The 26,529-nt window shown below is 55.1% G+C and overlaps 1 protein-coding gene across 2 annotated transcripts in view; it reads right to left on the bottom strand.

The window, feature by feature from the left end:
- Positions 1-26,529, bottom strand: part of CDH13 (cadherin 13) — a 1,120,403-nt gene that overhangs the window by 139,367 nt on the left and 954,507 nt on the right. The gene's annotated exons all lie outside the window — the stretch shown is intronic.

Here is a 26,529-nt window from a genome sequence, read left to right as displayed (position 1 = left end):
GCAGCACCGGCATCCCACATGGGTGCCTGTTTGAGTCCTGGTGGTTCCACTTCCGATCCAGCTCTCTGCTCTGGCCTGGGAAAGCAGGAGAAGATGGCTCGATTCCTTGGGCCCCTGTACCTGCATAGGAGACCTGAAAGAAGCTCCTGGCTCCTGGCTTCAGATCAGCCCAGCTCTGGCCACTGTATTCATCTGGGGAGTGAACCAGCAGATGCAAGACCTCTCTCTCTCTGTCTCTGGGTCTACCTCTCTCTGCAACTCTGCCTTTCAAATAAATAAAATAAATACTTTTTAAAAAGGTGGAGAGAACAAGGCCATGAACCCGAAAACACAGGTGAGCGCCAGAAGCTGGAAAAAGTGAGGAGGAGATGGATCGTCCCCCGGAGCTTCCAAAAGAAACCAGCCCTGCTGAGACCCTGATTTCAGCCCAGTGAGCCCCGCTTCGAGCTCGTGACTCCCGGAACAGCGAGGCCGTGTAATGATCTCCTCTTAGGCTGCTGCCCGTGGGGGCGTCGGTCACAGCAGCCACAGGAAGCTGATGCACCTCTTCTGGGGAGGAGGCGTCACCGAGCTCCCTGGAGAGTGGGGATGCCGGGAGCCTCCAGGAACACCCTCCCCCCACTCCCTGCCCTGGCAGGCCCTGCCCCTCCAGCTGCCACCTTCATCTCCCTTGCGGACCGCCCGCCTTCCCAGAACGGCGGGCTCCATCTTTGCGCGGGAAAATATTTCCGCTTCAACCCTTTGAAGTGGACGTCGTCCGGACCCTCGCTGCAGAGCCCGGATGCAGGGAGAAGCACGCCCTCCCTCTGCAGCACGGAAAACATCACAGCCGCTCACAGAACACACGCAGCGCTCTCAGCGGACGGGGTCTCCCACACCACAGCCACTTTCTCAGTGTTCACCGTGGCACTCGATGAGGCCAAGGACCCTGCCTCTGACTCACTCCTGCCGTCTCCCCAGGGCCTGGCCCCTGAGATGCTCAGCTCCCAAGGCACTGCGTGCCCGTGGACACCGGGTTACAGTCTGAAAACAAGTGGGACTTACGCTAAACGGCACAGGCTCAGGGTCTAGTCTCTCAGCAGGTGTCTGGCAGGTGGATCAGCCAGGGGCTGGGTCTGTCGGTCACGACACAGTGAACTTGGACTCGGGGTCGCTGTTCTGGGTTGCAGAGGCCCCTGGTCTGAAGGCAGGGCCTGGGAGAGTTACACACACTCTGGGGGTCTCTCTCAAGTCTCATGCAGAGTGGTGGTGGGGGGTGGTGGTGGAGGTGGGGGGAGGCTTTGGCTCTCCCGGAGGGAGCAGCACGGGTCCTCCCCTTTCAGCGAGGGGCTCCTGTGTGCTTTGGAGCTGATGGGTTGGGCTCTGCCTGGTGGCCTGGGGTGGGGAAGGGAAAACAGAGATGGGGGCTGGCTGCTCCAGCGGTGAGGGCCGGACGCAGATGACCTTTCCAGGGGGAAAGAGGGACAGGAGCAGGTGGCTGGGGGTGGGGAGGGGCTCAGCAGAGCCAGCTGGGGGCTGTCTCAGAGGCCCCTGGTGTTGCTGTCATTTGCCAAGCGCTTTCCGAAAGCAAATAGCTTTCCTTGGGTTTCGATTTATTACCCTCTAAAATGTCACTCTCTGTATGGGCAATAAAAGATAATACGTTTTATCGTAGCTCCTTATGTTGAGGTTTTACAGAATCTGTTATTAACTATCTGCGTGCAATCTCAATGACTTGGCAGGTTACGCGAAGCAGCAAAGGTACCTCCTCCCATGCCCTCTCCCCGAGTCAAGTGCAAGTTAGCAGGGTGGCCCTCCCTGCGTGTGTCCTAACCACACCTGGAAGGCAACGCTTTCAGGGTCAGATGAAACACTGTGTTCTGCTGCATAGTGGGCTTCGCAAAGTTACACGCTGGTCTGGATGGACGTCCAGAAAATGCAATTACTGAGTCCCAAGGACAACAGCTCATGAGCCCGCTGAGGGGTGGCGATGGCTCTGAAGTTGGGATCTAACCGTGGACGTCTAGTACCAATTTCAGCCCCACCCTCGTGCTGTGGGGGTCCTCTGCACAGTCGGCTCCCTGGAGGACACTGGGAGAGAGAGCGAGCACCAGTCTGCTTTGCCCGCTGTCTCTTCCACCCTTGACTAGCCTGGATGTGACGCAAGCCTCTCTTCAGATCCACCACCCAGGGTCACGTTCAGTCACCACAGAGGTCATCCGTGAACTCCAATGCGCTTTTCCGCAAAGCCCACATTGGCTTCAAGTCCAGCTGCTGGCACTCATTCCAGGCAGCTCCAAAACACAGGAGCCTGCAGAGAGAGCCATGCATCAGCAAGTGGCACCCACGCACCCCAGCCCCGGATGGCCAAGCTATCCCAGACTCCACCTTTGTGTTCTCATTGGGTTGTAGTCTCTGAAAACTAATTGAACCAATTCTTTTTTTTTTTTTTTTGACAGGCAGAGTGGACAGTGAGAGAGAGAGACAGGTCTTCCTTTTTCCGTTGGTTCACCCCCCCAATGGCCGCTGTGGCCAGCGCACCATGCTGTTCCAAAGCCAGGAGCCAGGTGCTTCTCCTGGTCTCCCATGGGGTGCAGGGCCCAAGCACTTGGGCCATCCTCCACTGCACTCCCGGGCCACAGCAGAGAGCTGGACTTGAAGAGGAGAAACTGGGACAGAATCCAGCACTCCGACCAGGACTAGAACCCGGGGTGCCAGGGCCGCAGGCGGAGGATTAGCCTAGTGAGCCGCGGCGCCGGCCTAATTGAACTAATTCTAAATGATGCCAATCACGCACTGCTGTTGTTCCAAAAGCTAATTCATACACTGGGGTGAAAAGGCAAGGAGAGTAACACGGCCATGGGTAATTCCGAAGGCTCCCCTGTTGACTTCATGTCTGGGCCAACAGCCCGTTGGGTCACCTTTCTTTGGCATTATTTGCGTGGGATGCCTCCAGGACAGTGATGCCGTGGCCGGCTCGCGAGGGACAGCCCTTGGCGATCTTGGCGCCATCACTCATTTTGTTCTCAAAATTGACTCGTCTCTGCTGACAGAGGCTAAGCCTGTTAACATCCCAGAGTGCACGCAGAGCGAGGAACAAGAAGACAAACATGCGGCTTCACGTTTGCTCTCTCGTCCATCTCAGGCTCAGCCTGACGGACAGAATGCTGACAAGCACGCCTCCACACATAACAAAACCCACCAGCATGCCCTTGGAGGGCTCCTTTCCCTTCAGTTTTTAAAAGTAACAACCCTGGGGCCAGCGCTGTGCTGTAGAAGATTAAGCCAACGCCATCCCACAGGGGCACTGGTTCAAATCCTGGCTGCTCCACTTCTGATAAAGCTCCCTGTCAATGCACCCGGGAAAGCAGCGGAAGATGGCTCAAGGGTTTGGACCCCTGCACCCACATGGCAGACCTAGAACAAGCCCCCAGCGCTGGCCATTACAGCCAACTGGGGAATGAGTCAGCAGATAGAAGATCTCTCTCTGTCTCTCTCTCTGTCTCTCTCTCTGTCTCTGTCTCTCCCTCTCTGTGTAACTTTGCCTTTCAAATAAAAATAATACATCTTTAAAATAACACAACAATACCCAGAGCCCCTGCTTCCCTGCAGGCCCCCCCCCCCAGAGCCCTTTTCACCGTGGAGGGGAACGGAACCCTCTTGCCAGCCTCTCCGTGAAGAGAGCCCAGTGCCTCAGCTCCTGTCCTAACAGGTGCACACATGCTCCCTCCTGGCTCTACCCCTCCTCCCTGGGTCTCCTGCTCCAGTCCACAGGTGCCCGCTCTTTGCCAGGCCGGCCGGGGTCCACCCAGACCCTCTGTCATTAGAATTGGCGTGGCTACATCCATCAAGCACCTGCTCTGTGTGGGAAACAGTGCGCAGCCCTCATGTGGCAGCCCCAGTGGGTGTGTTGGCCTCCCCGAGGTTGCGTGGCTGCTGCTTCCACGTGCAGGTGAGGATTCTGTGGCCCAGGACACACAGCTTGTGCACGGTCCACTGGGCTGGAACCCCACTTCTGTGGCCCAGGACACACAGCTTGTGCACGGTGCACTGGGCTGGAACCCCACTTCTGTGGCCCAGGACACACAGCTTGTGCACGGTGCACTGGGCTGGAACCCCACTTCCCGGGTCACGCTGTCAATGGCCACACTCTGGGAAGGACGCAGTACTCAGCAGCCACGCAGGAGCTCAGAGCCCTCCTGGGGGCGCCCGAGGACTCCATATGCCCCCCTTACCCCACGGCTCACACCTGTCTGGACGGGGGAGGATGAAAACTCCCTGAAGAGGTTGTCATTCCCCAGCAGCCTCCGGCCAAGCCCCACAGCCTCCGTCTCAGGGGGCACGTTTGCTCCCACGCTCCGCTGGACATGTCCCTGTTGACTCTGACGGTTCCAGGGACCACCTGTCTCCTCTGGGTTCAAATCTCTCCTGGTTCCCAGAGCCACACCTCTAACTGCTTGCTCTACCTTTCACCTGCCCGTTGCACAAGCTCTGGAGACACAGCCGACGCAGCGGCTTCCGGGCTGTGCACGCTCCTTGCTTGTCCTGACTCACGGTGCCCCACTCCACACGGGCACCTGCACTGGAGCCCCAGGCACCCCAGCACCCTCACTCACCACCACTGCTTTTCACTTGGGTGACCGCTTGTAAAGGACTCACACGTCTCACTTCACCGGCGGCTGTGTGCTGGGATGAGTGGAAGGCTGCACCAACTTGGAGCAGTCCAGGAAGGGGTTACACAGTGTAGGGATCAAGAGAGAGGCCCCTAGGGCTAGAATTACACCCCTGGGGATGGGAAGGACCTCAGGGCCAGCTGCTGTGATCAGAGACCAGGTGAGACCCTCAGGCTGACAGCCAGGGTGCAAAGCACTGGCCCCAGACTTCTTAGCATCAGTCGGTGGTGCTGTCCTACAGGGGCCCCGGGGGCCGCCAGGAGGGGACAGGGGTGGTCCACTCACTTCTCTGTTCACTCACAGATGCTGCTCCCCATACCCAGAATGTAATTCTCTGCCTGGCCCCTGCCACCACTCTCAAGGGTCACCTTCTCGGTGAAGCTTTGTTGAATCCCTGGCGAGGAATGGATGGTGAGCCAGTTCCTTAGATCCCAGTAACACGAGTCACACGGGGGCCGCAGAAACGGCCAGTCTCCAGCCCTCATCCTGCTCCGAGATGCCGGGAGGCAGAAGCGCTGTGTTTTAATTATTCGCTTCTCTCGGCTTGTGGCACAGAGAAAGCAGCCTGGACTTCAAAGCCGAAACGAGGCGACGGATTTCAGCTTTGCGTTGGAACAGCTGTGTGGCCGCGGGCGAATCGCATCCTCGGCCACTCAGCTCCCCAGGTTCTACAAAAGGAAGCAATCTTACCTTTCCTCCAGGACTACTGCAAGGATGAAATGGGATAGCCCGGCTCTGGCACGGCCCACGTGACCCGGTGCACGGACTGAAGGTAGCACGTGGGTTCTGCTGCTGCAGACTGAGCAGCTCGATAGACCCCGGGCAGGTTTGGGAGCTTTCAAAATCAAAGCAGTCAGAGTGACAGCTCCTCTATGTGAAATGAGGTCACCTTCACGGCCTCGTGGGCTGAACGGTGGCCCCCAGCACGTCCAAGTTCAAACACCAGGTTCCTTATGTGGGAAAGCAGTTTTGACAGACGTGATTAAGTTAAAGATATCAAGATGAGATCATTCTAGATTAACTGGAAGAGCCTAATTCTGTTGATGTCCCCACGAGACACAGAGAAGGCAGAGACACACAGGTGAAGTCGGGTGATGACAGAGGCAGAGACTGGAGGGACGGAGCCAGAAGCCAAGAGCTGCCTGCAGACAGGTCTAGAGACTACAGATTATGAAACCGCTCAAACCTTGACTTTGAACTGGTGGCCCCCAGGACGTGAGAAAATAAACTCCACCTGTTCAAGGTGACCGGTCAGAGAACTCTAGGGCATGAGTCCACCTGGCTGGATGCAAGCTCTGCCAATGATCATCGAGCCCAGGGAATGGCGTGCAGCCCGCACACTTAGGGTTCAGACCGAACGTGCCACAGCACCCGTGTGGCTGGGGTGGGCCTGGGTAGGGTCCCTGGGACTCACACATTTCCAAGCGAGAGCTCAGTTTTCAACTATGAATCCCACCCTCGCTGCCTGTTGCTGGTGGTGGTTTGCCCAGTGGTCGGGGCCAATGTCTCAAGGCTGGCAGCCAAAGTCTCCACCACCCTGCTGAGCTCCTGGGCAGTGTGCCTCAGGGCAGGCATGTGGAGGAGAGGAACACCCTCTGCTTTGTCCACATCTTCCACCTGTTTCCTACTAGAGACACGTATGACGCATGTGGTGAGGTAGACCCTTGCATTTTAAAAGGCACAGCATAGAAACAAACACACAAGCCCAGACACACACACACACACACACACACACACCTCTAAAGGGATGCTTCTGGCATGATGCTCCCTCATCCTGTGCATTATGGGCTTACTGGAGAACACGTGTTAGGGTGAGAGTTGTGCCACCATAGCACAGCTGTAGAACGCTGGTCCCTGAGCCACTGGAGCAGCCTGACCACGCCTGCCATACCGGGAGCACCCCATGGGGCCAGGAAGCCTGGGGGTGCAGCCTTCTCCTGGCCTCTCAGCCCCTGGACATCCTCCAGTCTTCGCGTGGAGGAGGTGGGGGAGAGCTGAGGCTCAGAGGCTCGATCGTTGATTGCACATGGATCACCTGCGACCCGGCGAGAGCCAGGCGCTCTTTTAGCTGGTGGGGGTGGAGTCACAGAGACCGCCCCGCTCTGGGCCCCCTCGCCGGGCTGCTACCGAGATTGACAGCAACAGCGAGAAATGAAATCAGAAGGGGGTGCAGTGTTCTGGGTTGGAGATGGAGGCTCAGCTTTAACCAGGGTGGCCTGAGAAGGTCGTCTGAGCAAAGCCACGAGAGGAGAGAGGAGCAGCCACGTGGCTTTCCTGGGGAGAGCATCCAGACAAGGTCGTCTGCGAGGTCAAGGTCCTGCGGGATGGTATTTCAGTCTGAAATTTCTTTTCTTTTTTTTTTTTAAAGATTTATTTATTTACTTGCTAGTCAGAGTTATGCAGGGAGGTGAGGAGAGAGAGAGGGAGAGAGAGGTCTCCCATCCACTGGTTCACTCCCCAATTGGCCACAACGGCAGGAGCTGCGCCAATCTGAAGCCAGGAGACAGGAGCTTCCTCCAGGTCTCCCATATGGGTGCAGGGGCCCAAGGACTTGGGCCATCTTCTACTGCTTTCCCAGGCCACAGCAGAGAGCTGGATGGGAAGTGGAGCAGCCAGGACTCGAACCAGCGCCCATATGGGATGCTGGCGCTTCAGGCTAGGGCGTTAACCCACTGTGCTACAGTGCTGGCCCCTCAGTCTGAAATTTCTGAGACCACTGAAAGTCACTTAGTTCTTGAAGACTGATTTCCTTTTTCAAGATTAGTTATTTATTTGAGAGGCAGAGTGAGAGAGAGAGAGAGAGAGAGAGAGAGAGGTCTTCCATCTGCAGGTTCACTACCCAAATGGCTGCAAAGGCTGGAGCAGGGCTGATCCAAAGTTAGGAGCCAGGAGCTTCTTCTAGGTCTCTCACATAGGTGTGGGGGCCCAAGTGCTTGGGCCATCTTGCACTGCTTCCCCAGGCCATAGCAGAGAGCTGGATCAGATGAGGAGCAGCCGGGACATGAACTGGCATCCACATAGGATGTCGGCGCCGCAGGCAGAGGATTAGCCTACTCTGCCACAGTGCCGGCCCCGACTGATTTCTTGACATTCTGGCTATTCCTCCCCTTCTACTGATGCTCCAGGCAGGGAATACCTGTGTACAACAAGGGAAAACTCGGGCCAGCGCTGTGGCACAGCGGGTGAAGCTGCCGTCTGCACTGCCGGCATCCCATATAGGCAGCAGTTCCAGTGTTGGGTGCTCCACTTCTGATCCAGCTCTCTGCTATGGCCTGGGAAAGCAGCGGATGATGACCCAAGTGCGCGAGCCCCTGCATCCATGTAGAAGACCACAAAGATGCTCCTGACTTCATCGTGGCCCAGCCCTGGCTGATGCAGCCATTTAGGGAGTGAATCAGCGGGTGGAAAGTCTCTCTCTGTCTCTCCTCTCTGTAACTCTGCCCTTTCAAATAAATAAATCTTTTTTTTTTTTTTTTTTTTTTTGACAGGCAGAGTGGACAACGAGAGAGAGACAGAGAGAAAGATCTGCCTTTTCTGTTGGTTCACTCTCCAATGGCTGCTGCGGCCGGCGCACTGTGCTGTTCCGAAGCTAGGAGCCAGGTGCTTCTCCTGGTCTCCCATGGGGTGCAGGGCCCAAGGACCTGGACCATCCTCCACTGCACTCCCGGGCCACAGCAGAGAGCTGGACTGGAAGAGGGGCAACTGGGACAGAATCCAGTGCCCCGACCAGGACTAGAACCCGGGGTGCCGACGCCGCAGGCAGGGGATTAGCCTAGTGAGCCACGGTGCCAGCCCAAATAAATAAATCTTAAAAAAAAAAAAAAGGTTGCGGGGGTACTCTGTGGGTGTTCTCATGGGCAGGAGACTCAACTGGAAGCTTCGGGAAGGTGGAGAGCACACCTGCCTTCCAAATGCCCACATCATCTGTCGGGTTAATGAATAAGCGCACAGATTTTCTCACAAGAGAGAAAGATCCTCATCGTTTGAAAGTAAATAAAAAGCACACTTCCTTCAACGCCAGCTGGAAGACAATCTGCCCACATTTCAGGGTTGATACACAATCAAAGGCTGGGATTTTATGAACATAAAAGAATTCTGGAAAGAAATGGAACAAACGGCAGCTTCTATGGCGAGTGCACTGTTCTTTTATCTGCGTGAGCGTCCACGGAGGGCCTCCTGTTACCTGACACACAGGCTCTGTGTGGCTCTTCCGCTCTGCCCCCAACACCACCAGTCGGCAGCTTGGAAGCCACCTGCTCATCACCGGCTCCAGCACCCATGGGACCGGGTTATATGGGGACAGGGATGAGGGCGGGGAGTGAACTGCCGTGATCCTGCAGTTGGGACCAGACTCAATTTAACCAATTGTCTGATCTGATCAAGTCCACCTCCTTCACTTGTTCCATCTGTTCCCTTGCTTCTGCTCTCCTTATGCCTCCTTTAGTTCTGGCCACATACAAAAACAAAAGCCTCGCCAATCTCCCCGAGCCTCATCTCGCCAGCTCAGGGACAGAATGTCTTAACTCTCAACACTGGCACTCTGCTGGGCTCCTCCACAGCCTTCCACAGCTCCCCAGTGCTGCCAGGACACCGTCTGAACTCTGCAGACATCAACGGAGGTTTACCACCCTCCACCTGCTTTTCTTCCCATGCATCCCCTCAACCACTGGCTATGAGCAGTGCCTCACCACTGGCACGGCTCCCACACGTGGCTGCTTTTCTCCGCCTCTGGAGCTCTGCACTCACGGTCCCCTCCAGGACGTGCTCCTTGTTAAGTCTCACCTCAGATGCCAACGCCTCTGTGAAGCCTACCCTGGTTTGCCTGTCTAATCGGGGTCTGTCTACACTCACACCCACAATGAACGCAATGACTGACTTATCACAAGCGCACACGAGACACGTCAACACAGCTCCTGGCGCAAGGCAGGAGGCAGACACACATTCGTGAGCAGAGCGAGTGACCAGGAGAAAGGCAGCCAGGGTCAGGCTTTGGTTTGGTGTTGCGGCTTTGGGCTCTGGTCTCCTGGACTGCCTGAGGTCCTAGCTTTGAGATATGAGGACAGAGTGCATGCACAATGAGACAGCGCTAGGTGCAGCTGCTTGTACTTTTCCTCGGCTGCGAGGACGTGGGCAGGTGGTTTCATGACCTCTGTGTCTGCGGCGCCTCCTCTGCACTTGGGAGTAGCGCCTTCTACCTCCAAGGGCGGTCGTGAGGTTCACTAGGAGGAGACGGGCAGAATTCTCGGCACAGCACCGAGTAGCAGCACCGAGCTCAGTAGGTGGAAGGCATCGGACGATGGGCTCCACCACCACGGGCTCCGTGTGACGCTGCGGCCCCGTCGGCCTCACCGTGTCAGCCTCACCCTTTGTGAAGCAGGGGGCATAACAGTATCTGCTTCACTGCGTTTTTGTGACGACTGCAGGGAACGGAAAACGCACAGCCTTCACCGAACGCTTACTAACGCGACTGCGCCCGGTCCTCCCTGCCGTTGTTCGTGTGGCACCACCAGGCGACTCGCAACGTGCCCATCTGGACACCGTGCGGAGCCACGACCGCTAGGTCTTTTTATCACCACATCCCGACACCTGCTGCACCATCAGGCGCATAGTAGGTGCTCATTAAGCATCAGTGGATCTAAGCCCCGAACACACACTCAGCGCCCGCTCCACCTCGCCGAGCCTCACCACCCTGAGCGCTCACCGCAGGCTCCCCCACGCTCTGCTCTTGGCGCCTCCCAGCTGCTGGGCGACACCACCCACCAGTCCTGTGTCTCTCGTATGTGTCTGTCTTCTGGAAACGTAGCTCAGCCTGGGAGCTTCCAAGGCTATTTAAACTTTAACCAGCCCCAAGCGAGAGCTGTGTCCATTCCCCCAGCCTCCCTTGACAGTGCTCTCAATCAGTCAGCAGCTCACTGCTGGGGCTGTGCCCGGGGAACCCTAAGTCTTAGCCGATTTTACTGTCCAGGCAAGTGCCATGTAGCTGTGAGAAGGGGTCATCTCACAGGGTCCTTACAAGTCTGGAGCGGGCAGCCAGCGGTAGGTTGTCACAGATGCACCACTGAAACCTCGTTGTTATACCCCGAAGAAAAAAATGCGCTCAACCCACCAAGGCAGCTCCTTGTAGTACTGAAGATGGGTGCTGTTCCAGCCAGAGGCGCCCACATTAAAAATAAATGCTTCGGAGGAGAATATTTAATGATACGGAAAATGTTTCTATTATAGCATTGGGAAGAAAAAGCAGGTTTCTAAATCATATGAACAGGGAGATGCCGTTTTTCAAAAAGAAGAATTTACAAACCACAATATGTAAATAGAGCAAGCGAATCCCACCCAGCAAGATAGCAACAGCAATTATCTTTTTTAAAAAGATTAATTTATTTATTCGAAAGTCAGAGTTACACAGAGAGAGGAGAGGTAGACAGAGAGAGAGGTCTTCTCTCTACTGGTTAACTCCCCAGTTGGCCACAATGGCCAGAGCTGTGCCGATCCAAAGCAAGGAGCTTCTTCCAGGTCTCCCACGTGGGTGCAGGGGCCCAAGGACTTGGGCCATCCTCCACTGCTTTCCCAGGCCACAGCAGAGAGCTGGATGGGAAGTGGAGCAGCCGGGACTCAAACCGGCGCCCATATGGGATGCCGACGCTGCAGGTGGCGGGTTTATCCACTATTCCATAGCGCCAGCCCCAAAAGCAATTATCTGTGGATGATGTGGCCAGGACATTTTTATTTAATCCGTTGGGTCCTTTTCTAACCCCCTGTGGTAAACATGTATTATTTAGTGTTGGGAAACGAAGTGTGAGTTTTATTAGCATCGGAACTAAAATCGCAGTGGAGGTGTCGTGGACGCGTCTGGTTTTGGTGGGGCTCATGGACGTGGCTGCTGACTCGCACTGCTCCTTGGCTCTCTGGGAACCCCACAAGCCCAGGAGTCCCAGGCTGCACTCGGAAGCAGGCGGCTGCCTCCCTGAACCCAGATGCGATGGCCTTGAGTAGCGGCAGAGGGGACGTCTGCCAGGACCGCACACGGTGATAGAGAGGAGCCAGGTACATGCCGCACGCCTCTCGCTGGCATTTGAAACGTCAGTGCCAGGCTTGAACGTGTACGTCTCAGACATGCCAGGGCAGCCGGCCTGGCAACTGTGGAGCAAGGAGCCAAGAACTCAGCTAAACGTTAGTTGGCACCAAGGTGTGGCAAGGGGCGCCTTCAAAGGTTGTGCTGGGAACGTGGCCCTTTCCCATTCCTATTCCTCTCCTCTTCCTTCTGCGTGGTCACTCAGGAACTGGGCGGGGGCAACAATCAGTGGACACAGGAGCACCAGGGCTGTTAACCCTTTCTGTACGAGAGAGCTGCTATCCACCTGCTTCTCTGTGGCTGGGACTACACCATGATGCCCAAGGGCTGGAAGGAGAGGGAAGCTGATGTCAGCAAGCAGGTGTGTTCCAGCGTGTGCGGATGCAGGGAGACAGAACTCGGGCTCAAACCCGGGGGCTGCCGGTGGCTTTGCCTACAGCTGACACCCAAACACCTAAACTGGGTTTATTCCTTATGGACAGAGGCACTGAAGAGCACAAAACAGTGGGCATTATCAAGAAAGGGAAAAGACAACTTGTGGAGTGGGAGAAAGCACACGGCAAGGCCCTGCTATCCAGAACATTTGAGTTTACTTAGAAGTCAACAACAGAAAGACAAAAAACCCATTAAAGTATAAGACTTGAAGAAACTTTTCTCCAAAGAAGACATAACGATGACCAATGAGCAAAGGAAAAAAACCACCCAACACCACGCAGTACAAAGAGAAAAGTACAAGAGAGCTGCTCACACCCGTCATGACGGGAGCCATACGCACAACTTCAGAAAATAACGAGAGTGGGAGAAGAGAGAAACTTGAATCCTGTGCACTGTTGGCTAGAACACAAATGACGTTTCCGTTGTGAAAACCGGTGTGCAGAGTTAAACAGAGAATTAATAACCACTCCTAGGAAACACCCCAGAGAACAGCCCAGGGATTCGAATGCAGATGCATCCATATGTTCACAGCATAGCAAAACAGCCAATAGGCAGTCCCAGAAGTCCACCGGCGGATGAGTGGACAAGCACTGTTCTGTCCACACAAAGACTATTCCCTGGCCAGAAGGACTGAAGAACTGGCTCGTGCTACATCATGGCTGAATCTTGAGCTCAGGGAAAGGAGCCAGATGAAATGTCACATGCCAGATGATTGGAAGGATGGCAGCTGTCTGAGCTACCACGAACAGCCATGCCTCAGACACAGAAAGCCATGGACGGGGTGGGGGGGGGGGGAGTGTACGGGCTGGGGAGAGGCTGCTGTTTGGGTCAGGAGCTGCCTTTCGGTGGGGTTTCCGGGGACCCCAGGCTCTTCCCTGAATCCAGGGGGCCCCATTCACTCACATCGGCAGTGACCCGGTGCAGGTGTCCCTCTCCAGGGCTCAATCCTGAGATGTGACCAGACAAGAGGTCAGGGACAGTCAGCACGGGTGTGACCAGCACACCGTGGGCCCTCAATCCACGCTCATCAAACAATGGGGGACTCGAGGAAGGAGTGCAGTAGTGAAGCAGACCTGGTCTTTCTGCCTTTGAAGACCTTGCTGGGTGATAAAAATGCACCCTCATTCATAAAACTTGGGGTTCCTTCTGTCTCCGCATTTTATTATTTTTATAGTTTTGGGGACATCACATGGGTTTCAGTTCACGTGCTGAATCGGATGAATTGTGCCAGCTATGCACTGGGCCATGTGTTGAGCAGGATCCTGAAGTTACATTTAGGTTCAGAGAGCAAGAGTGCTACACTCGATTAGCAATGCCTACTGCGGGCATAGGAAGGGCAGCAAGAGGGCGAGTGCCACCATCGTGGATTCCTTGTCCTTGGTGGTTTCTTCCCTTCCCCAGGTTTAATGGTCATTTTTCAACTCCTAGACCCTGTACCTGGCTCCCAGGTGCCCTGGTTGGAATCCTGATCTACCCCCCAAATGCTGATCACCCGGACCGGAGCCATTCCCACAAGAACTAGGTCCAAGGGCCAGAACCCTAAAGACAAACAAAACAACCAAACTGTATGCTGGCCCAGCTTGGTTGATGGAAGGCCACAGTCAGCTGCCAGGCCCACGCCCGCGTCCTCCTGCGACTCCCTGGACCCAGCATCCAAGGCTCTTCATGAACCTAAATCTTTTTTATTCTTTAAATTTCTCAGCAGCTCAGCAATGTGTCACTGCATTGTGCACAGTCATAAAAATAATATTAATGCTACGTGGTGCAAGGCGACGCTCATATTATATGCTGTGGCTGGAAATATTGAGTGTGTCAACACATTCAAGGCCTACAAGAGAGCTTCATCACTCAGCACGGGCTCTCTGTGAGGACTGTATACATTTCAATTCTTTATGTGGGAAACTTAATGAGTTTGGATTCTTTGCCTCATTGGTCATAGTACCAGAGAATAAAACAAGGGGAAATGCATAACTTTCCCACACTTAAACTGTAAATGCATCAGATCCTTAAAACAAACCAAATAGAAATGATTGCTGAAATTCACAGGAACCTCCCAAGCATACCTGGGGGCTGTTTCAGTTTTGTGCAAACCAGGAACTCCATATTGGCCCGTGACAGGGGGTCAATAGCTCTGCCTTCGTACATGTCCTGGATACGGCCCTGAATAACACATCTGCAGGGTCAGCTAAGGCTGGGATACAGACTGGAGCGGAACAGGGATCTGTTCAGGTCTTAAGAGATCTTAGCCTCATCAGAGTGAGATGACATGGTCCCAGAAGGGGGTGGGGAGGCGTGGACAGACGTTCTGGGCAGTGGGATCAGGAGGACCTCGTATTAACTAGGGCAGCCATGATGACTGTGAAAACTGTTGCCATCTAACCAGTCACTTCTGTGCCGGGCTCTGTGAGGCGTCTGGACGTTCTCCTGTCTGACTCACGACACCATCACACCCGTTTCACAGACGAGAAACATGGAGGCTCAGGAGCGCTGACTGACTTCTCCAAGTTATTCCTAAGGAAGGAAGTCACAGAGCGAGGACTTGCACCCATGCTGAGGGGTGTGTAGCTTTGCCATCAGGGTGCATTTTAACGGCAGGAGCCGGGGGCACCAAAGTGTTGGCCCCATGGGCAGTTTCCAGGCGAGGAGCCCGGGTAGATGAGTTGAGACCAATCCCAGGTCCTGAACAGGAAGAAAAAGCCGTTTTGGAGGACGAGAGGAAAGCTGTGTTAGGCTGAGTCAGAGCTGAGATGAAGAACACAGTTTACTGCCTTCTCTCCTCGGTAGAACTTCCTATCCTGGGTTCTCACGGCTCTCCCAGCCCCCGCAGTGAGACCAGCACGGCCTGGCTGTCCACAAGAGCCACGGCGTGTGTCCGTCATCACCTTGAAGTACTACTCAGTCTGCTGTCTCACTGCCAAGATCACGCCTTCAGATTTGTTTAAACTTGGATTATTAGCCCAGTTCAATGCACACTTCATGTCGGGGATCGATATCTAGTGCTTCAAGGGCTGGAATCAAAGAGACAAAGGGGCAAAAACTTGGACCTGGGCCAAGCAAAAGACGCTGAAAGGAAGCTGCCGAAGCCCCCCTGGACGCCATTGTCAGGTCCGCTTTTGTCTCCCAGCGCTTCTAGCATCCTCGCCGGCTGCCGCCGTGCGAGCTGCGGGGGAGTGATAACTTTCCCTCTTTCAATTCCTTTGCAGGTAGAAGGTTTCGGCTGCTTTCTCTGATACAGAATACTCAGAGCAAATTGGGAGATGATTTCTATTGGGAATTACTGCCAGACATTGTGGTAATTATACAGGGAGAAGCAGGCTGCTGCACTCTTTGTGGGAATAAGTGCAAGTGAACGGACTTGGCCTTCGTCAGTGAGAGTGGTTCTTGCATGTGTGTGAAGGATGCAGAATTGCAGCTTGGGGTGTTAGCCACGGGTGGGGACCAGGCAGTCATACAGAAGGGACAAGAGGAACCTTCTAGAACTCCAGGACGGACCTTGCTGCCTCCCTCTGAGTTCAGCAGGGGTCTCTCCCAGCATCACACGTGCCATACTAAGGTCTCCCAGCATCAGGCTGTCGGAGAGACGAGGCTCCCCAGTTACTAGACTCCGGTAGCCTGAGAGCAGGAGTCACGTGTGAGCTGTCTCTGTGGTCCCCGCTGCCTGGTTTGGGGCGGAGACGCTGTGTGAACGCTGGAGGTGTCTGGTTCAGTGGCGGGTGGAGACACGTTATCGGGAGATGCAGAGCCAAGTCCTGAGACAGATGGCACTGCCAAGAAACTGGCAGAGGTGAGGGATTTGAGATGGTGGGGTGGATGCATGGAAAAGACTCCCTGTGGCTTTTCTGCCAGCTCCGAGGGTAGTCTTGTGACCCCCGAGGGAAGCGGAGATGCAGGCCGGCATCAGAGATGACCCCAAGACCATCTGTCAGTCACCCAGAGCCCACGAGCCACATGCATGGCCGGGGCCTGCAGGACATGTAGGGGTCAGCCAGGTGGATGGAGAGGCAGGGGGTGCAGGTGGAAGAGCACACGACACGAGCAAAGCACAGAGGCAGGCCAGGGTCTGGCACGTCTGTGCAACAGTGTCACATGTGGCGGGGACCTGGAGTCATAGAAGGAGGGAAGGAGAGGAGGCGGCAGTGGTGGCGTGAAGAGGCTGGCGCTGCTGCCCTCAGCAACGTGCAGCCATCAGCGCTTCCACACGGGGCAGTGAGGACACTCTGGGGGCCGTGGGGGACCTTGGCTGGAGGTGGGAGCGCACGGTCCAGGAAAGAGAGGCAAGGGCAGAGGGAGGGGGTCTTCGGAGGGGCAGAGCAGTGTGTGGTTTTGAGAGCCCGGCACGAGGGAGGAGCGGGAGTGAGGAACCTGTCAGAAACCATCGCTCTAGGTTTGACGGACACAAGTTAGCAGAAGGCACTGGGCCCCTCCGTGGCTCGTAGCCCTTCCTGCCTGCTAGCAACGAGACGTTCAATGCTGGCCCCCTGCAGCCGAGCCCCAGTCCCTGCCCTGTTGGCCAGATTTGCTGCTACTAAGTATCACCACCCAGAACAAGGCCAAGGCACAGTGCGCCACATCAGCTAAGCTCAGGATGGGAACTCGGGGCCTCGCGTGGAAATTCCTTATTCTCAGAAACCTCATTGACGGACCGAGAAGTCATCCTCAAACGTGGGAATGACACTGAGAGCCAGCAAGCAGCGTCGGAATCTGGTCCCAGATCAGGGAATATCCGCCCCTTCTACCCCCCCCCCCACCCCGCCCTGAGCAGCCGTTTCCAGAAAGTAATACTTTTAAAGGCAAACGTGTGGCTTCATTTTGCATCTTGAGTGCCTCTGAAACACAGACAGATCTTGCCTGGCAACAGCTGTGGGGTGGGTTTCACTTTGCATCCCTGCCGGGAGCCTGGGAGGAGAGGGGGTCCCCCTGGAAGGGAACGCCCGCTGAGTGGACAGGCGATGAGCAGGCTTGGGGCTCAAGAGGTCCCCGTTCTGGCTGGCGACCCCCCAGGGTGAGTGTGGTGGCCCTCCCTGCCGAATTGGACAGAGAGGCCACGGCTGCAACTGGAGACCAAAGGACTTCCTGGGTGAGAATGCGTGTCTTGACGCTTTCTGTTTTGACAAAAAAAGCACACATTTCTGCCCTAGAAATCTTCACTGTCCCTGCTCTGCCGTTTGCTTGCTAAGCCTCCTGCAAGGGACCCATCCCGTGCCTCAGTTTCCCTGTTGGCACCATCTACGTTCAGATGCTTCCTGGTTAGCGCACAGGCCCCGGAGTAGGAGTGTGTTCCTTCACCTCTGTCTTGGGCTCTCAGGCCCTGAATGGGTCCCCCAGTGAGTGAAGCTCAAGGAATTCATACGCGACTCCCTCCCGCGGGCAACGCCATGCACGGAGTGGATTGTTAATGAACCGTGAAGGCGGGGAGGACAAGCCGATGGGTGGGTGACATGAGTAGGGTACAACTCAGGGACCTCACGGAGGAAGTGAGTAGAGGTCTACTTGGAAGGAAAATTAGGGCTGGCGGAAGGTAAGTGGCGCCACTGTGGGGCCCGAAAGGTGGACGTGGGACAGCAACACAGAGCCCGGAACAACGTGACACAGGGAACAGCAAGAGTGAATTCCCCTGGGCCCGAGTGGCTGTGGGCCGTGGAGAGAGCACGAGTCAAAGGTGAGGGTGCCGAGTGGCCGTGGGCCGTGGAGAGAGCACGGGTCAGAGGTGAGGGTGGGGGACTATGAGAGAGGAACACGGCAGTGGCGGGGGGCACTCACAGTTCCTCCACTTTCAGATTCTGCCCCTGGCGGTGACCGGCAAGGACCCCCGGGCGGGTGAGAAGTGATGGCTGAGATCATTACTGTCCTGAGCAGGTGGGCGGCAGCCCCGGCTGCTGTATTGTTAGAGTAAGGGCTTCACCTGGCACTGACTGGCACTGCCTGTCTTATCCTGTCCTGTCAGATCAGCCAGGGCTGTGAGGGCACACCCAAGCAGCCCCAGGGCTGTGCTGGGCCCCAGGGCTGTGCTGGGTCCCAGGGTTGTGCTGGGTCCTAGGGTTGTGCTGGGTCCTGGGCTGTGCTGGGTCCTGGGCTGTGCTGGGTCCCAGGGCTGTGCTGGATCCTGGGCTGTGCTGGGTCCCAGGGCTGTGCTGGGTCCTGGGCTGTGCTGGGTCCCAGGGCTGTGCTGGATCCTGGGCTGTGTTGGGTCCTGGGCTGTGCTGGGTCCTGGGCTGTGCTGGGTCCCAGGGCTGTGCTGGGTCCCAGGGCTGTGCTGGGTCCCAGGGTTGTGCTGGGTCCTAGGGTTGTGCTGGGTCCTGGGCTGTGCTGGGTCCCAGGGCTGTGCTGGGTCCTGGGCTGTGCTGTCCCAGGAGGGGGATGCACAAAGGCACTGCCTGTGGACTGAGAAGACAGGAAGAGAGAATAATGGGACCAGTGCGCTGCCCTTGAGACACAGATCTCATGGACCAGGGCATGGCCCCAGGATGTCCCAGACTCCCACGGAGCTGACCAGGGGAGGAGTGAGGAAGGGGTTGAGAGAGGAGCCGAGGCTCACATCTCAGGAGCCCTCCCTGCTCCATGTGGGGAACACGGCCGGCATTCCGTGTACACTGAGCTGCAAGGAGGAGAACAGGCCTTCCCTTCCAGCAAAGGGGGTGTGGGAAACAAGGCCCACCTGCGGCTCCACTGCCCCTGGAAGCGTGAAGGCACTGTGGTACTCTCGGGCCATCAGCCACACCACCGAGGGCGTCTGAGCAGGTGGCAGTGGCCACAGTCCAGGCAAGGGAGGGGCCAGCCCAACTCCCTGGCCATTCCAAGCTTCTCGCACAAGCTTGAAAACTGGCCGTGGCCTGGTCATGAATGAGTTGTAACGGACGCGGTGCAAAATCTATAGAACGTGACCTGGACACTGAAAGCAGTCAAGTTAGATGAGCTACAGGTGAGAAAGAAGTCACAGGACAGGAAGGAATAACTCAGCCCACTCCAGGGAAGAGCGGGGAGGCTGCCCAGCGGTCCCCGCGCAGCAGGAGACAGCACCAGGAAAGACATGGGGACGAGGCAGCTCATCCAGCACTCGGTCTGCGTCCCCCACAGGCCCCACGGCCTCTGCCCTCCTCTCGGGCAGCTCCAGGGATCCATCCAAGAGGCCGGGAGGTGAATTAAACGCCACCAAACGAGCTCAAGGAGTGGACTCTTTGGGGACAGAAAAGAAGCACTCGTGGGCAGAGAAGAGACTTGGAAATCAGCCCTCTAGGAAACCTCCACAAACAAGGGACAAAACAGTAGCAGGAGAGGGGCGGCCCTCCCTGGGCGGGACCTGGGCTCGAGGTCAGGGCTCCAGAGAGCAGAGCAGGCCTGCTGCTGGGAGAGGCTTAGAAAGCTCGAGTTGATGGTGTGCAGCCGGGAAGGGGGGGCGGCGGAGTCAGCAGACTTCGAGGAGAGGGCAAGGTGAGCCAGAAGCCAAAGACTAAGCCCTGGGCCAGGCTTGACCCCCTCCTGCGGAAGAGAAGAGTCTGAGAAGAATCAGGTTGACCCCGGACACCAGGCAGGGGGAGGGCAGGGCAGTGATGCAGGGGCATCGGAATGGAGAGACAGAGCAGGAGAGTCCCTCTGCCAAGGTGCCCCGCCCACTGCTTCCCACTGGACAGAAATGACTTGGAGCATTCGCAACAGAGCTCCGAGATCTGTGAGGTCCGTGGAGCTGGGGCCGGGCAGGGCTGCCCTTCCTCCCGTCTCCCCGCACTCTTCATGCTGGCCTGCGCTTGGACTGGATTTTCTAAGACGTCTGACAGCATTCTCCTCCTCCCGCCTCTCAGCTGAAGCCCCTGCCCAGTGCCACCTTTCCCAAGCAGCAACGTCCCGCTCTCACACCACTTGCCATGTCCCGTAACCCTCGTCCGCCCATCACGCTCCCTCTCTAGCTTTTGAGCTCCTTGAAAGGATGGAGCAGGTGCGTGTGTGCATGGTGGGGGGATCTGAATTGTGCACAGCAGGCACTGATAAGCAACAATGGCAGAAACGACAGTGGCTGCACATCCCGCAGACGGCACGTCTGTGAGGACCAGGCGTCGTGAGAACCATTTTACAGGTGCAGCCCCAGTTGACCCTCACAGTCGAGGAAGCGAGAGCTAACGCTGCTTTCCCAAAGTCGCACAGGCTTGAGGGGAGGAGACTGGGGAGGTTCACGCCCAGATCGCTTAGATTCCAGGGTCACACCCACAGTCAGCTCCCGGAGTGATGAGACGACCACCCCTGGATTACAGCAGCAACAAGTCTGCTCATTCACTCATCATGCACACAATTACTCGGCACTTCTGACCGCAAAAGGGATCTTACAGACCAGGTCATCCAAGCCCCTCCTGCTAGAGAAGAGGAGACACACAGAGAGATAAGGGGGCGTCTCCAAGGCTCTCAGCCTGTCAGCCACACGCTCAGGGCAGGGTTCACATCTGTCTGCCTTCTGGTTGCCCCGTGGTCTGATCAAATAAACAATACTTGGGGTCATTTATTCTGACTGTGGAGTAGTGCTTCAGGCTGTGTACCAGACACACACAACGGAGGTTTGGTACTAATTCCACGGCAGCATAGCACTTTCTCAACAGCCTCCTCCACTCAACACTGCTTTTGCTCTAAGCATTTTCTGCTTAACGTAGCTGGCAGAAACGATCTCTTGGACGTGTGTGCACAGACAGAGATAACTGTATTCCTTGTCCCCGTGCCCTGTCTACATTGCACCAGGTTTCACTAAGAGAGAGAAAAACATTCCTTCTGCTAAGATACCTGTGGTCTTACATCTGCAGGGCTGTTTATTTTCATGGGTTTCTTCTCACATATGCTAGTCTGTGTGTGCTCACCCATCTTTCATCAAATTGGCAAGCAGAAATTACACAATTACACACCTAACAATATATACAGAACTCACATACAACTCGGGGTTTTTCCTGAGCCTGATTGAGACATCTGCCTCGTGTCCACTCTGGCTTTATAAGAAGAGAAGTTGGTGGCATCTGACATTTTTGGCCATCTTTCTTTTTCTGTTTCACTAGGTTTTTGTGCGTGTTTGCTTCTATTCTGAGTCACTAGACCTGAACCCTCCTGAGATGGAAAGATGAGATAGCATGATTCCTTGACCAGGATCCTGGTGCTGCTTTCCAGTCTCATGGAGACATCTGCTGCCCTTCTACCATGTCCAGAGGTTCTGCACTGTCTCCTTGGCACCCAGAGCTGCCCTTGGTCAGAAGCTCCACACGAGCAGCCCTGCTGGGGGCTGAGGCTCCTCGTGCAGCCTGAGACGGAGACTGGCAGACCTGGCGGCCCCTGGGAGCTCTCCCAGGTCCTGACCAGCCTTGGGACTTGATTCCCCGGTTTCACTGAGACCTTTTTTTTTTTTTTTGACAGGCAGAGTGGACAGTGAGAGAGAGAGACAGAGAGAAAGGTCTTCCTTTACCGTTGGTTCACCCTCCAATGGCCGCTGCGGCCAGCGCGCTGCGGCCAGCGCACCGTGCTGATCTGATGGCAGGAACCAGGTACTTATCCTGGTCTCCCATGGGGTGCAGGGCCCAAGCACTTGGGCCATCCTCTACTGCACTCCCTGGCCACAGCAGAGAGCTGGCCTGGAAGAGAGGCAACCGGGACAGAATCCGGCGCCCTGACCGGGACTAGAACCCAGTGTGCCGGTGCCGCAAGGCGGATGATTAGCCTAGTGAGCCGCGGCGCCGGCCAGAGACCTTGGGTTTTTAGCACCACAGTGCTGCTGGACCCCATCTTGTGACTCTCCCCATTTTTATTATTCGTCTTTTACCCTTTGAGTATCGGATTCTCCATCCGAGCTTCATGTCTTCGGTTCAGTGAGAATCCTAGCAGTGGCCTCTTGCGCGGAAACAGCACGGCCACTGAGCTGTGGGGCACCGTCGCTGTAGCCACCAGGAGCCATTTTTCCAGCCTGCACTTTGTGCTAATGACACATTGAGCTACATTATCTCTCAAAATTCATCCCCCCACCTTGGATATCCCATATCATCACCATTTCACAAACGAGGAAATGGAGGACACTGTGCTAAGATCATTGTAGAACACAAACACGTAAAGTGCTTCACAAGGCGGTTGTAGCCTAATGAACGCTCAACAGACATGAGCTGAGAGTAGTTGTTCTTACGCTGTTTTGATATTGACTTAATTATTGAGCCCTACAGACAGGAGGGAAATGTACTTTGATGGTATCCCCTCCCTGCCTCTAAGTATCTTTTGAAGGCATGAAGGAAGAACACAAAAGGAGTTTTTTTTCAAGAGAAGAAAAAAACAACAGTGCACTGAAAATAGTCTATTGGCTTGGGAGTCATAGAAAATTTGAAAGGAGACTCAAATAAAACAGACTCTATGGGGCCGGCGCTGTGGCACAGCGGGTTAAAGCCCCAGCCTGCAGCACCAGCATCCCATGTGGATGCCAGTTTGAGTCCTGGCTGCTCTACTTCCAATCCAGCTCTCTGCTGTGGCCTGGGAAAGCAGAAGAAGATGGCCTATGTCCTTGGACTCCTGCACCTGCATGGGAGACCTGGAAGAAGTCCCTGGCTCCTGGCTTCAGATCAGCTCAGCTCTGGCCATTGGGGTCATCTGAAGAGTGAATTAGTGGATGGAAGACCTCCCTCTCTGGCTCTATCTCTCTCTGTAACTTTACCTTTCCAATAAATGAAATGAATCTTTAAAAAAAAAACACAACAGACTCTGAAAAGCCACCACATGGGCTTGTAGATGACTGTACTTCATGGCTTCTCCAATTTGCTAACAAGCTCTTCCTATTCTGGGTTAATTTGCTCAAACCTCAGCCCCTGCAGTGGGTGACCATATGAAACATGTGTCCTTGCCACAGGGCCATGGCTCACTGGGACATTCCAGTGACAGCCAACTCACATAATGAAGGTTGAGTCGATTACCGCTCTCTCTGGCCACTTCAAGACACCATGGAAGTTGGAAGCAAGGCAAAAAGGTTTCCACACAGAGCAGCATTGCAGTCCCACGGATGAGAGAGAACACAAGAGGAAGCCCAGGCACTCCTGGTCCCTGTCAGTCACTCCACACCTGAGACCAGGAGGTCTGGGAGGACACGGTCTACCTTGCTCTGTGAGTCAGAGGACTGGGTGTCCATTCTTTACTGCCACTGGATGCTTGCCGAGTCCTATGGCCCACCGAGTGATGTACATTAAGATGACACGACACTGGGCTTTGTACTTCTGCATGTATCTGAGGACTACGTTCATGAGAAATGGCCGACTATTGTCTGGGACAGAAGGCGTCAGATGTGGACATCACAAGAGAACGGAGAGGAGGTGACCTGTGCCCGAGGAAACTCAAGAGGATGTGACCATGCCTCTATGTCATGTGAAGCAATGCGATTTTCAGAAACTCTTTCTACTATTTTAAAAACACCTTCCTGAGGTATGATTGGCATACAAAGAGCTGTCCATATTTAATGTCTACTGTTCATGGGTTAAGAAGTACATAGATAGCCATGAGACTATCAACACAGTCTGTGGCATAAACCTGTGTATCACCTGGAGAGTGTCCACTGGCCCTAATTGTCAGTATTTCCAAGAACACTGGACATGGATCTGCCCTCTTGGCAAATTATCAAGTGTTCAGTGCAGCGCTGTGCTACAGGGCAGGTGCTAGAAGTCACTCATCTCGTATAAAGGAAACTATGTGCTAACACCGCCCCGCCGCCCCTTCCTCCCAGCCTCTGGCAACCTCCACTCATCTCTGCTTCTGTGAGTCCGAGTGTTTGAGATTCGTCATACAAATGTATCACGCAGTATCTGTCCTTCAGCGTCTGGCATGCTGCACTTAGTACAATGTCCTCCAGGTCAGGCTCTCCCTCTTTTTAAAGGCTGAACAGCGTTACACTGTGTGCATACACCAAATGCAATTTTGAACTTCCTGGTGTCAGGGTACAGAGCCAGGAGCCATGGATGAAAGCAATAGGGATGACTTTGCTCAGTTACAGCTGAGTCCTCTCCCAGGCCCTAGGCTCCATGGGGAGGTCTTGTCCACCTTGTTCCTGACTTGGCTCAGCTGTTCACCCACAGGCACACACAGGATGGCTGCCCAACATGTATTTATTACATAAATAATTAAGAGGGTGGTCGGCTTCATTCAGGAGCAGGGGTGCTGTAGGGAGAGGACTAGGGTGGGGCTGCAAGAACTTGAAGTCCTTTCAAATCCTGAGAACCAGTGCTTGTCCTGCCATCATGGAATACAACAGAAAATGAGGCCACCACCACTCAAATAATCAGCCTGCGCATGGGTCAATGGCTTAATCTGCTTTCATCACTTCATTTTGGAAAATTCATTCATTCGCAGCCAGAGACTGTGGGAGGCACGAAAGCATTGATTCCACTTCTCAGGTTCAAGTCCCTGTTCTTTGTGGCGGTTAAAGCTGCTGAGCCCCTGTGTGGTCCCCACCAGGAACACGGGCAGAATTCAGGTGCCGACCTCAGGGCTTCCTATTTTTTGACATGTTTATGTGCTGGCCAGCACGGGGTCCAGCCCATCATTAGCAGCTCCACTGTGAGTGCGCACAGCATCCTGGTTGCTGTAGGATGAGACCCTGCATCTCTGTCTTCACTCTGTCTTTCAAGTTCTCGCCGAGGCCTGGGTGGAGGCAGACGAGTGGCCGTCCTTGAGCTTTTTGCTGTGAGCTCCTGGAGAGGGCTCTGCTTCTGTGCAGACTTCAGCCCAACTTAGGAGACTCCGACCTCACGGGGAGGCAGGCGGGTGCTCCTTCACGGTGCTGGCCACGGACCTGCGTCTGCCCTGGAGCTGAAGACGCACAGGACCCGACTGGGACTGCGGACACCCACACACGGAGCAGGAGCATAGCCCTTGTCTCCCCTCTGACCCGTATGGGCAATTATTTAAAAAACACGCCTTCCCTAGTGCGATTTCTCAGGGGCTCTCATTAAATCCGAACAAGGGCCCACATCTCTCAATTTAAGCAGTAGGTATTCCAATGAAGCTAAAGTGATGCCAACAAAATTAACTTGAACACTAACACTTAGATGCAGGCAATCTGCCTTTGAAAAAAAGACGGACATTCCGCTTGCATTCATAAATGTTATATGCGGGCTCAGATGACTCTGGCTAGATGCAGATCTAACATGTAAATGATTTAAAGTGTCGCAGGCCCGTGGTCTCGGCTCCTCATTCTGAGGCAGTGACACCTGCATTACACATCCATTATTCATGCTCGAGGCACCCATTATCCACTCTCCAACTCCGCCAAAGGCACAGCCAGTCCGGAAGGGGCTGGTGCACGCAGCAGATAAATCGAGATACTCGTCAATCCCTCTGGCTCTTGCCTGCTAGCTCTGTGTGCAACAGAGATGTCTTCCCCAGGTGCTTCATGTGAATTGCAGCGCCTCCTACACACGTGTGCAGCCTTTGGAGGGGGCAGCTTGAAAGCATCAGACCTGCTCTGCTAACTGCTGCCATCCACATCCAATTCTTTGTTTTGTTTTAAGATTTATTTATCTATCTTGGAGGGAGAGGTGTGGGAGGGAGGAAGGGAGACAGAAAGGGATAGGGGAGGGAGAAACAGAGTGGGAGAGGGAGAGGGAAAGGGAGAGGGAGACCTTTCATGTACTGGTTCACTCCCCACATGCCTGCAACAGCCAAGTCTGGGCCAGGCCAGATGCAGGAGCCAAAACTCCATCAGAGTCTCCCAGGTGGTTGTAGGGACCCAAGCACTTGGGGCATTGTCCACTGCCTTCCCAGGTGGATTAGTAGGGAGCTGGACTGGAAGCAGAGCAGCCGGAACTCGAACAGGTGCTCTGATATGGGATACCACTGTTTCAAGCAGCGGCTCAACTCTTGGTGCCACGATGTTGGCCTCCAATCTTATCACTAAGAGCTGTGACAACTCACGGACCATGTCGGGTGGCAGAAAGCAAACATCAAGCTCCCATGCTGTGTAGTCCCTTGAACAGAGGTAATGGATGATATCTAGCCAGGGAGATTCTTTCTCTCTCTCTCTCTCTCTTTTTTTTTTTTTTTTTTTGACAGGCAGAGTGGACAGTGAGAGAGAGAGACAGAGAGAAAGGTCTTCCTTTGCCGTTGGTTCACCCTCCAATGGCCGCCACGGCCGGCATGCTACGGCCGGCACATCGCACTAATCCGAAGCCAGGAGCCAGGTGCTTCCCCTAGTCTCCCATGGGGTGCAGGGCCCAAGCACTGGGCCAACCTCCACTGCACTCCCTGGCCACAGCAGAGAGCTGGACTTGAAGAGGAGCAACCGGGACAGAATCCGGCGCCCCGACCGGGACTAAAACCCTGTGTGTCAGCACCGCAAAGCGGAGGATTAGCCTAGTGAGCCGCGGCGCTGGCCCCAGGGAGATTCTCATC

The sequence above is a fragment of the Oryctolagus cuniculus genome, chromosome 18 (assembly GCF_051225735.1).
Source record: "Oryctolagus cuniculus isolate XC-2025 breed Fujian yellow rabbit chromosome 18, ASM5122573v1, whole genome shotgun sequence".
Taxonomy (NCBI): Eukaryota; Metazoa; Chordata; class Mammalia; order Lagomorpha; family Leporidae; genus Oryctolagus; species Oryctolagus cuniculus.
This window is presented reverse-complemented; position numbering and strand designations above follow the sequence as displayed.